The following is a 12,838-nucleotide window of genomic DNA, read 5'->3' as shown; positions in this document are numbered from 1 at the left end:
GCGGGCTGGAACTCAGTGACAGTCGAGGGTGCTGGCCAGGTCCCGAGGCGAGGTCTGACATGGTTGGCGTGTCTGTGCCACATGGCCCTGTCTGGCACGCGCATTAGCAGCGATGAGGCACTGGCAGGAGACACAACCTGTCCCGCAGACCAGGGTGGGCCAGGACAGAAGTTCCTGGTGAAAACTGGAGCTCCCGACCACCCTGGTCGGCTATCCGACTCTGGCAAAGGCCCGGGACGGCACTCTTGGTCAGCAGCCAGCTTGTGCTTCAGCTTCTGCGTCTCTGATTGAGCCTCGCGCAGCTTGCACTTGCTGCGGGAGACCTCGCTCTTGAGCTGCCTGTTGCGGCTCTGCAGGCTCGTTATAATGTGCTGCATCTCCCGGTTGATTGACTGAGCCTGCTCGCTGAACACCGACGACGCCTCAAACTCAATGCGTAGATTCTCGTACTCTCGACGAATCTGCGTGATGTTGTCCTCAAGGCGGATGACCTCCGAGCGAAGCTTCTTCTGGACAACCAGCTCCTCGCTTTCCATCTGCTCAATGTGGCGAAGGTGTGAGTTTTTGGCTGTCGACAGCAAGGAGCGACACTCGTCCAGCTGAGTCTTGAGTTGCGTGCTCTCGTTGTACAGCACGGAGAACTGGCTCGGCAGGCACATGTACTCGGCCATGCTCACCACCAGGCTCTCGGGCAGCGACCGCAGCTCTATCCGCAGCCGCCGCTCCACCGTCTTCAGGGCCTCCTTGTGGTCAAGCTGAAGCTGCTCCAGCTCAAGCAGCCGTGCCGATGCCAGCTCCCGCCGTTCCTCGAGCTGGCTCTGCAGGTACTCCAAGCGCAGGGAGGCTGCTCCGCGACCACCGCCAGAGCCCCCAAAATCCACATGTAGGCGGGACCAGGGTCTCTGTGGGAACGGCCAGGGGGTGCTTTCCACATTATGCGAGGCTCGCTGATGCTCCTGCCAGATTTGGCAGCTCTGCACCACATGCAGGCTGGCTTCCGGGTACTCTGGCAGACGAATGCCCAGTGCATGAATCCAGTTTCGGCCCAGCAGCGTCGGCGACGACCCCTTCGTTAAGTAAAGGGGAAGGGTTGCCTCCCTGTCGCCAAAGCGAACGCTGACCTGTGCCTGACGCTGGACCTGGGAGAGTTGCCCGGAGGAGCTGTGCAGCATCACGCCAGAAGCCTCGACGGACACGCCGGGGAAAGTACGCTTGAAGAGCTTCCCGGCCATCACAGCCACGCTGGCCCCTGTGTCCAGCTCCATGGAAATGGGGTGCCCGCAGATTTTGACGGTCATCATGTATGGCGGCACAGACGACGGTACAAAGCCTATGTGCCACATGTCGAAAATCGGTGGGTCCTCGGTCACGACGTGGAGCCTGGCCGAGGAAGAACTTGAGCTTGCTGCCGTATGCCTCCGCCGCGTACCCTTGTGACGGCTACCCTGGCCGCGGGCTTGTGTTGACCTGGGCTTGAATCAGGCTGCTGCTTGCTATTTGTCCTCCCCCTTCGGCATACACGTGTCAGGTGCCCAGTTTTGCCGCACGTAAAGCATTGTGCTTGAGAGAACTGGCACTGTGAAGGGGAGTGGGCACCACCACAGCGACCGCAGGTACTGCCCTTTGTCGCGAACTTGTTGACCGCCGCTTCCGCCGACAGTGAGCCAGTCGCACAGGAAATCTCGCCGACATCCTTGGCAGCAGCTTCCATTGCCAGCGCTGCCTTCACGGCGTCGTCCAGCGACGGGTTGGGATGCTCCAGGAGTCGCGTCTGCATGGCAGGGTTGTTGATTCCGCAGACGAAACGGTCCCGGAGCAGCGAGTCCAGTTGGTCCCCGAAGGCGCAAGCACTTGCTAACCCTCGTAGCGCAGCAATGAATTGCCCGAGGGTCTCTCCTTCCCGGCGGCTCCGGTTGTAGAAGCGGAAACGCCCCATTAGCGTGGACAGTGCTGGGTTAAAATGCGAGCGCAGTATGGCATGCAGCTCACCCAGCGTCTTAACGTGCGGCGTGGCTGTCTTGAGAAGGTCGAGCAAGAGGCTGTAGACGCGGTTCCCACAGCTGGCCAAGAAAATGTACCGCTGTTTGGGCCTCGCGTGTGTCGTTTGCCCGGAAGAACACGTGGACTTGCTCCTCGTAAATTTGCCAGGCGGACCCATCTCCTTCGAACGGCTCGAGCCTTCTGTACAGCGGCATGGCGACAGCAACGGGGGGCGGTGTTTCGCCGCTCGCAGCGGCGTGGGACGCTCCGTAGGTACTCGTCGCCATCCTCGTCGCCAGTGTCACGAGGATCCCATCCTCATCGCCAGTGTCACGATGATCCCATCCTCGTCGCCAGTGTCACGATCCACCCGGGCTCGTGAACAAGGGAGGGCTTCTGGCACCCTCCGATAGACGGACGCTCCGCAACGTGGTGGTGCTGAACGATGACTGACCGGCGAGCAGCCGTGCTCGTCGGTGTTTATTGTGGTGCGATGACCAATGTTGCCTGCCGAGCTTTAGCAGGCCACCGAGCTTGGCGGGCGAACCAAGATTATGCCCGAGGGGGCGTCACATGCTACAATTTTCTTGGCCCAGAGCCACGTTGATAATCCCAGCTTGGCGCCGCTTCTCCCCCGATCACACCTCAGGTCATGCGCCTCGAGGGCTCATGCTGTTCGGACCAGTCAGCGCACATCGCCCTCTTCTCTTCTTTTTGTGCCCCATGCCTCTTACATAAGACATGTCATCATCATCATCATCATCAGCCTGGTTACGCCCAATGCCGGGCAAAGGACCCTCCCATATTTCTCCAGCAACCCCGGTCATGTACTAATTGTGGCCATGTTGCCCCTGCAAACTTCTTAATCTCATCCGCCCACGTAACTTTCTGCCGCCCTCTGCTACGCTTTCCTTGCCTTGGAATCCATTCCGTAACTCTTAATGACCATCGGTTATCTTCCCTCCTCATTACGTGTCCTGCCCATGCCCATTTCTTTTTCTTGATTTCAACTAAGATATCATTAACTCGCGTTTGTTCCCTCACCCAATCTGCTCTTTTCTTATCCTTTAACGTTACACCTATCATTCTTCTTTCCATAGCTCGTTGCGTCGTCCTCAATTTAAGTAGAACCCTTTTCGTAAGCCTCCAGGTTTCTGCCCCGTACGTGAGTACTGGTAAGATACAGCTGCTATAAACTTTTCTCCTGAGGGATAATGGCAACCTGCTGTTCATGATCTGAGAATGCCTGCCAAACACACCCCAGCCCATTCTTATTCTTCTGATTGTTTCAGTCTCATGATCCGGATCCACAGTCACTACCTGTCCTACGTAGATGTGTCCCCTTCCCACTTCCAGTGCCTCACTACCTATTGTCAACTGCTGTTCTCTTCCAAGACTGTTAAACATTACTTTAGTTTTCTGCAGTTTAATTTTTAGACCGACCCTTCTGCTTTGCTTCTCCAGGTCAGTGAGCATGCATTGCAATTGGTCCCCTGAGTTACTAGGCAAGGCAATATCATCAGCGAATCACACGTTATTAAGGTATTCTCCATTAGCTCTTATCCCCAATTCTTCCCAATCCAGGTCTCTGAATACCTCCTGTAAACACGCTGTGAATAGCATTGGAGAGATCGTATCTCCCTGCCTGGCGGCTTTCTTTATTGGGATTTTGTTGCTTTCTTTATGGAGGACTACGATGGCTGTGGAGCCGCTATAGATATCGTTCAGTATTTTTACATACGGCTCGTCTACACCCTGATTCCGCAATGCCTCCAAGACTGCTGAGGTTTCGAATGAATCAAACGCTTTCTCGTAATCAATGAAAGCTATATATAAAGGTTGGTTATATTCCGCACATTTTTCTATCACCTGATTGATAGTGTGAATATGGTCTACTGTTGAAGTAGCCTTTACGGAATCCTGCTGGTCCTTTGGTTGACGGAAGTCTAAGGTGTTCCTGATTCTATTTGCAATTACCTTAGTAAATACTTTGTAGGCAACGGACAGTAAACTGATCGGTCTATAATTTTTCAAGTCTTTGGCGTCCCCTTTCTTATGGATTAGGATTATGTTAGCGTTTTTCCAAGATTCCGGTACGCTCGAAGTCCTGAGGCATTGCGTATACAGGGTGGCCAGTTTCTCTAGAACAATCTGCCCACCATCCTTCAACAAATCTGCTGTTACCTGATCCTCCCCAGTTGCCTTCCCCCTTTGCATAGCTCCCAAGGCTTTCTTTACTTCTTCCGGTGTTACCTGTGGGATTTCGAATTCCTCTAGACTATTCTCTCTTCCATTATCGTCGTGGGTGCCACTGGTACTGTATAAATCTCTATAGAACTCCTCAGCCACTTGGACTATCTCACCCATATTAGTAACGATATTGCCAGCTTTGTCTCTTAACACATACATCTGATTCTTGCCAATTCCTAGTTTCTTCTTCACTGCGTTTAGGCTTCCTCCGTTCCCGAGAGCATGTTCAATTCTATCCATATTATACTTCCTTATGTCAGCTGTCTTACGCTTGTTGATTAACTTCGAGAGTTCTGCAAGTTCTATTCTAGCTGTAGGATTAGAGGCTTTCACACATTGGCGTTTCTTGATCAGATCTTTCGTCTCCTGCGATAGCTTACTGGTATCCTGTCTGACGGAGTTACCACCGACTTCTATTGCAAACTCCTTAATGATGCCCATAAAGTTGTCGTTCATTGCTTCAACACTAAGGTCCTCTTCCTGAGTTAAAGCCGAATACCTGTTCTGTAGCTTGATCTGGAATTCCTCTATTTTCCCTCTTACTCATTGATCGGATTCTTATGTACCAGTTTCTTTCGTTCCCTCCTCAGGTCTAGGCTAATTTGAGTTCTTACCATCCTATGGTCACTGCAGCGCACCTTGCCGAGCACGTCCACATCTTGTATGATGCCAGTGTTAGCGCAGAGTATGAAGTCTAATTCATTTCTAGTCTCGCCGTTCGGGCTACTCCACGTCCACTTTCGGCTATCTCGCTTGCGGAAGAAGGTATTCATTATCCGCATATTATTACGTTCCGCAAACTCTACTAATAACTCTCCCCTGCTATTCCTAGTGCCTATGCCATATTCCCCCACTGCCTTGTCTCCAGCCTGCTTCTTGCCTACCTTGGCATTGAAGTCGCCCATCAGTATACTGTATTTTGTTTTGACTTCACCCATCGCCGATTCCACGTCTTCATAGAAACTTTCGGCTTCCTGGTCATCATGACTGGATGTAGGGGCGTAGACCTGTACAACCTTCATTTTGTACCTCTTATTTAGTTTCACAACAAGACCTGCCACCCTCTCGTTAATGCTATAGAATTCCTGTATGTTACCAGCTATGTTCCTATTAATGAGGAATCCGACTCCTACTTCTCATCTCTCCGCTAAGCCCCGGTAGCACAGGACGTGCCCGCTTTTCAGCACTGTATATGCTTCTTTTGGCCTCCTAACTTCACTGAGCCCTATTATATCCCATTTACTGCCCTCTAATTCCTCCAATAGCACTGCTAGACTCGCCTCACTAGATAACGTTCTAGCGTTAAACGTTGCCAGGTTCATATTCCTATGGCGGCCTGTCCGGAGCCAGGGATTCTTAGCACCCTCAGCAGCATTGCAGGTCTGACCGCCGCCACGGTCAGTTGCTTCGCAGCTGCTGGGAACTGAGGGTCGGGGTTTGGTTGTTGCGTTCATATAGGAGGTTGTGGCCAAGTACTGCACCAGGGTGGCCAATCCTGCTCTGGTGAGCAGGATTGGCATGTGCACAGGCGTAGTTTTTGGCTTCCTTTGAATCGGGGAACATTTTCCTAAAGAGATCTCCAGCGTGATCAGCAGCTATGAATGGCACGTTGTGCTCAATCAGGAACACAGTAAAAAAAGCACTCCGCTCGAGTTGTAGTATCGAGATCCGCTCTCCTGAAGTACCCTCCAAGTTTTACGTTGGCGTCCTCTAGTTTCACCGAGTCTTTGTGTTTGTTCGTATTAAGATGAAGCACAATGTCCCGGTGACCAGCGTGCGCAATGTTCACATCACAGCAGCACAAACTACAAAATGCGTAGCCTTCACCTTTACATGACGTCTTCAAAAATGGAAAGTCAGTTGAATAACTAGCGACAAACACTTGGAAGTAGTCCTTCTCAGATATATTGTGAGCAGCTTGCAAAGGATCAAGCGTTACAGCTCCGGCAAAAAAAAAACAGAAAGAAACATATACAATAAAAGTCGGTGGTAACTCTGTTACACAGGATACCAGTAAGCTATCGCAGGAGACGAAAGATCTGATCAAGAAATGCCAATGTATAAAAGCCTCTAACCCTACAGCTAGAATAGAACTGGCAGAACTTTCGAAGTTAATCAACAAGTGTAAGACAGCTGACATAACGAAGTATAATATGGATAGAATTGAACATGCTCTCAGGAACATAGTAAGCCTAAAAACAGTGAAGAAGAAACTAGGAATAGGCAAGAATCAGATTTATGCGTTAAGAGACAAAGCTGGCAATATCATTACTAATATGAATGAGATAGTTCAAGTGGCTGAGGAGTTCTATGGAGATTTATACAGTACCAGTGGCACCCACGACGATAATGGAAGAGAGAATAGTTTAGAGGAATTCGAAATCTTTCAGGTAATGCCGGATGAAGTAAAGAAAGCCTTGGAAGCTATGCAAAGGGGGAAGGCAGCTGGGAAGGATCAGGTAACAGCAGATTTGTTGAAGGATGGAGGGCAGATTGTTCTAGAGAAACTGGCCACCCTGTATACGCATGCCTCATGACTTCGAGCGTACCGGAATCTTGGAAAAATGCTAACATAATCCTAATCCATTAGAAAGGGGACGTCAAAGACTTGAAAAATTATACACCGATCAGCTTACTGTCCGTTGCCTGCAAAGTATTTACTAAGGTAATTACTAAGGTATCAGGAACACCTTAGACTTCCGTCAACCAAAGGACCAGGCAGGATTCCATAAAGGCTACTCAACAATAGACCATATTCACACTATCAAGCAGGTGATAGAGAAATGCGCAGAATATAACCAACCTTTATATATATAGCTTTCATTGATTACGAGAAAGCGTTTGATTCAGTCAAAACCTCAGCAGTCATGGAGGCATTGCGGAATCAGGGTGTAGACGAGCCGTATGTAAAAATACTGAAAGATATCTATAGCGGCTCCACAGCCACCGTAGTCCTCCATAAAGAAAGCAACAAAATCCCAATAAAGAAAGGCGTCAGGCACGGATATACGATCTTTCCAATGCTTTTCACAGCGTGTTCACAGGAGGTATTCAGAGATCTGGATTGGGAAGAATTGGGGATAAGAATCAATCGAGAATACCTTAGTAACTTGCGATTCACTGATGATATTGCCTTGCTTAGTAACTCAGGGGACCAATTGCAATGCATGCTCACTGACCTGGAGAGGCAAAGCAGAAGGGTGGGTCTAAAAATAAATCTGCAGAAAACTAAAGTAATGTTTAACAGTCTCAGAAGAGAACAGCAGTTTACGATAGGTAGCGAGGCACTGGAAGTGTTACGGGCATACATCTACTTAGGACAGGCAGTGACCGCGAATCCGGATTATGAGATTGAAATAATCAGAAGAATAAGAATGGACTGGGGTGCGTTTGGCAGGCATTCTCAGATCATGAACAGCAGGTTGCCAGTATACCTCAAGAGAAAAGTATATAACAGCTGTGTCTTACGAATCAGGTGATAGAAAAATGTGCGAAATATAACCAACCTTTATATATAGCTTTCATTGATTACGAGAAAGCGTTTGATTCAGTCGAAACCTCAGCAGTCATGGAGGCATTGCAGAATCAGGGTGTAGACGAGCCGTATGTAAAAATACTGAAAGATATCTATAGCGGCTCCACAGCCACCGTAGCCCTCCATAAAGAAAGCAACAAAATCCCAATAAAGAAAGGCGTCAGGCAGGGAGATACGATCTCTCCAATGCTTTTCACAGCGTGTTTACAGGAGGTATTCAGAGACCTGGATTGGGAAGAATTGGGGATAAGAGTTAATGGAGAATACCTTAATAACGTGTGATTCGCTGATGATATTGCCTTGCTTAGTAACTCAGTGGACCAACTGCAATGCATGCTCACTGACCTGGAGAAGCAAAGACGAAGGGTGGGTCTAAAAATTAATCTGCAGAAAACTAAAGTAATGTTTAACAGTCTCGGAAGAGAACAGCAGTTTACAATAGGTAGTGAGGCACTGGAAGTGGTAAGGGAATACATCTACTTAGGACAGGTAGTGACTGCGGATCCGGATCATGAGACTGAAATAATCAGAAGAATAAGAATGGGCTGGGGTGCGTTTGGCAGGCATTCTCAGATCATGAACAGCAGGTTGCCATTATCCCTCAAGATAAAAGTGTGTAACAGCTGTGTCTTACCAGTACTCACGTACGGGGCAGAAACCTGGAGGCTTACGAAAAGGGTTCTACTTAAATTGAGGACGACGCAACGAGCTATGAAAAGAAGAATGATAGGTGTAACGTTAAGGGATAAGAAAAGAGCAGATTGGGTGAGGGAACAAACGCGAGTTAATGATATCTTAGTTGAAATCAAGAAAAAGAAATAGGCATGGGCAGGACACGTAATGAGGCGGGAAGATAACCGATGGTCATTGAGAGTTACGGAATGGATCCCAAGGGAAGGGAAGCGTAGCAGAAGGCGGCAGAAAGTTAGGTGGGCGGATGAGATTAAGAAGTTTGCAGAGACAACATGGCCACAATTAGTACATGACCGGGGTAGTTGGAGAAGTTTGGGAGAGGCCTTTGCCCGGCAGTGGGCGTAATCAGGCTGATGATGATGATGACAATGCACCACACGAAGCCCATGGGAAAACAAAGAAAAGCAAGCACATTTCCGCGAAGTCAACGGTCTTCGGCTTTGGCTCAAGCCAGATACAAGTCCATACAGTGCTGCCAGCGTGGCCTCGCGAGATGGCAAGACGCAGCCAGTAGATTTCATTGTGCAGGTCAACGTTTATTTTGCGAAGTTTTCGGCATGAAACATGAAAAATCGTATAAAATATAGTTGTCATTACGGTACTCGCAAAATATGCTGAAAATCGGGCACTTTACGATAAAATCGTAAAACTTGGCAGGTCTGCAATGACCATTTTGCACACTGGACGATTTACCTAAGTCAAAATTGGTGATGTTTCAAAAGGTGTCTGATGTACAGGTGTTCATGCCTCCGGCAAGAAACAGGGCGCCCGTGAGAGCTTCACCTGCTCTTGCACTGTGAAGCAGTTTGATACGACAGTGAATCAAAAAGTCATTGCCCCCCCCCCCCCCCTTTTTTTGGCCAAATTACAGCTGTAAATATGAACGCAGCATATCTATTCCCAGCAGTGAATCTTTCTTGGATCGGCCCGGCCTTATCTGTCAGTAGCTCTGCGGCACGGCGCTGCTGTCAGTTGTTGAAGATGTCGGTTGTGCTTCACACGTCCACGACCTATGAGCAACGAAGTGTGATTCGTTTTCTATGGAGCAAGGGACGAATGCCCATCGAAATCTACAAGGAAATGCAGCCCACATATGGGGAAAGGTTTCTCTCGCCTTGTGAAGTGCGAGGTGGTGGTGTTGCGATTTCGCAAGAGGCTGTAAAGACTTGCATGACAATGAGGGTTCGGGGAGGCTGCCTGCGTCCCTGACTGACGACAACTGGGAGAGTCTAGACGACCCACTATACAGTCCAGACTTTGGCCCTAGTGATTTCTGCATTTTTAGTCCACTGAAGTTCCTGGCAGGATGGCAACAAACATGCAACGATGAGGCAAAGACAGCACGACAGTGGTTCCACAATCAGCCGGATGAATTCTACCACAGGGGCATCTCAAATTTAGTGCTGCGATGGGATGAGTGTCTGAACCGCTGTGGGGACTACATGGAAAAATAGTGTAAGGTATGTAGAATAGTATGTATATTTGTAATTACCTGTATGTACCTTATTTCTCCAAAAAATATAGGGGCAAGGACTGTCTGATTCGCCCTCGTACTTTGCAGACATCAGCACGTGATCTACCTATCATGCTGCAGCACTCGTCCTGTGCACTCTTTGTTTCTTGTGAATGCATTCCTTAGTTTGCTTTCGTCTTAAGTGATCATGACATGGTCCTTAAACCATTTTCAATTTATCATTGTAGCTGGGGGTAGAGTATGGTTCAACATACCGAGAATCTGCTCTCTCAGCACACATTTTAACCCTAAATTTCAATCTAAAATTGCTGCTTCAAAGGCCAACAGCAGCTGCCCTTTTGGCATGGCTTTTGTGAAGTCGATAAGTCTGATGGCAGCACCATGTAATCTGCTCCGAAACATTCCAAGCGTGCAGGATGCTCTGGCCCCCAACAGTCCAGCCATTGCATTGCCATTGTGCCTGCAATTGTTTCCCTTGCACAAGAAAACGATGGAGGACGCTTAAGCTTCACCTTCAAGAGTGGAATGCGATCGCATTCAAAGATCCCCAGCTGCTTCTCATGTTTCCTTGCAACTGGAGCGTATGTAACCGTAATGTTAACTGGGAAATGCTGGGAGCAAAGCTATGCACGAAGGCGGGCTTTCTGGTAGAAACGTGGCCTCTTGCATGGGCCACAATGCGGCGGAGGCGACCGCCATCTTGAGGTATTGCAAGGAATCAAATGTGCCCCTCCATGCCTCCCTGCCCCCCTCGACATTCTCATGCACCGACGTGCACAAATGGCGGACGCCGTGGCCGGTCTATGAATGGTGAAACACTAGAACATGTCTTTTTTTTTTTTTTTTAGTTTTTGAGCGACAGAATTATGTTTTCTTGTACATGTATTGTCAAATTACAATCTCACGCTATCCAGTCTGCAGGTTGTGTGTAAGTCGTACTTTACAATTTTTCTACATATTTCAGCTTGAGAAATTTAATTAGTTCAGTAGCTTCCTTGCACCACATGGAGAGCCTGGGTATGGCTTGTTCGAAAATCTTTCGCCAAACTGACGTCCGACGCTGGATGCCGACGCCGGATTGCCTGCGACACGGAGCCCTTAACACTATCGCGTTAAAACAGCACAAACGAGAAGCGCCTGCAGAAACTATCTCTGGACTACCCACCGAAAACAATGTGAAAGAATAATCCATACGTATACCCTGCAAAATGCAGTTCATATTGTCAATCGTGTTGCCAGACTGCCACACAGTTAAGCTGTGATATTATAACAAAATTCAAATTTTCTACTGCAATGAATGCGCTCAAAGTTTGCCCAGTTTGCTCTCAGATGTGCACGCTTGAACATGCATTGCATAATTCAAGGTAGAAAATTCAGTCATGGCTCCTTTAAGAGGCTGTTTCACCTACAGACAAACTTTCTAGCTGATGTGTGCAGGTCATTGCGCCACCTCCATCAATATTCATTGCTTACTCCAGCTGCACAGTTAAGAGACAAAATGGCAACTAGCATGATTTGTTGCAAACTTAGTTATTACCTGCGTTAAATTTGGGCATTTGCTTCAAGTGCTAGCTGACTAGGTTTACATATAAGAACTGTTCCAAGAGGCAGCGAGTTATTTTAACTGCTAAGACAAACCCAGATGCTTGCTTTATTGAAATTGTTGATATAACAAAGTTTTGGTTGGAAGTGTGACTAGGTTATACAGAGGTTCAACTCTACTTGCAAATTAGATGGCTGAACTTTACAGGAAAGTGATTTTCTTCAAAGCAGTGTCACATACTATATTTTCTGCAACACTGTCTCATCAAACAAAATTCCTGGTAAACAGAAGTTTCCAATTTTTTGAAAGCCTAATTAGTGAGACTGCACAGAAATTTATCCAGTAACAGCCAGTGAACTATACAGCACCAAAATGGGCCAGTTAGTGCATACTGAAGAGAGAACCGGGGAGCAATCGAAGATTTCAGTTCGAAACTGAATATGTTCAGTCGCTGTTACATCACAAAGTGAGCGACCCACAAAATTTGGGAGAACCAGAGAGAGAGCGCAGCCACTCGGCAAGCAGTGAACTCCCCGGAAGCTGAAGTGCCTCGTTTGTTGTCTGCTTGGGTACAAAAACGAAATGCTTCTCGCCTTCTCGAATGAATAAAATATTTATATGAAAAAAAAATGAAAAATGTGTTTCTTCTCAGTCTCAAACACGTTCTCTAATAGTAACACGTCGGACTACTACAACTTATTACTATTAGTTTTTCTGCATGGTCGCCAAGTGGTGGCACGCAGAGCAAAAAAGAAAATGTGACAGGAATAGTGGCGCACTTTTCAAGAGGCAACAACAACGTATCGTCACACCACAATGTCTAACTGCGCCACCGGGTCTCGGCATGACAGAGGGAGTTGTTCAACACATTGTTCATTTTGAGAGACAGAAGACATGCCGGAATTCGCTTTTTGCCATCTCTTCAAATGTATTTCGCACCTCCAACTGCTCTGCTTCCTCCTCGAGCAACGCCGATGCAACAACCTAAGCTCCCATTGCAAACGCCATTTCCTCAAATGAATGTGTGGTGTTTAGTGGCACAAGGGCCCGGTATGGCCAAAGAGCGCCATGCCAGTGTTAATGAGTTCGCAGTGTAGTGAAAAGTTCTATGAAGTTTATGTGACGTAGCTGTAAAGGGGCTTAAGAATGGCCGCTGTAAATTGAGTAAAATCTACGTGCGATAAGATTATGGGAATGACTAATGATGTGTACTATCAGCATTAAAATACATTGTGAAAGAACGATGCGATGTACAAAATACAGCAGATGCTAACACTGGCTAGAGCACTACTGCCTCACCAGAGCCTTTGAAACACAAGGGCCTGGAGGCATGTGCTATACAAAAGAACTATCACAGCGGCAT

At 47.9% G+C, this 12,838-nt stretch overlaps 1 protein-coding gene across 2 annotated transcripts in view; it reads right to left on the bottom strand.

Annotated features, from left to right (window-relative positions):
- The window catches only part of LOC126536453 (uncharacterized), a 355,533-nt gene that overhangs the window by 213,502 nt on the left and 129,193 nt on the right, over nucleotides 1–12,838 (bottom strand). The gene's annotated exons all lie outside the window — the stretch shown is intronic.

Source organism: Dermacentor andersoni, chromosome 3, assembly GCF_023375885.2.
Source record: "Dermacentor andersoni chromosome 3, qqDerAnde1_hic_scaffold, whole genome shotgun sequence".
Lineage (NCBI taxonomy): Eukaryota > Metazoa > Arthropoda > Arachnida > Ixodida > Ixodidae > Dermacentor > Dermacentor andersoni.
This window is presented reverse-complemented; position numbering and strand designations above follow the sequence as displayed.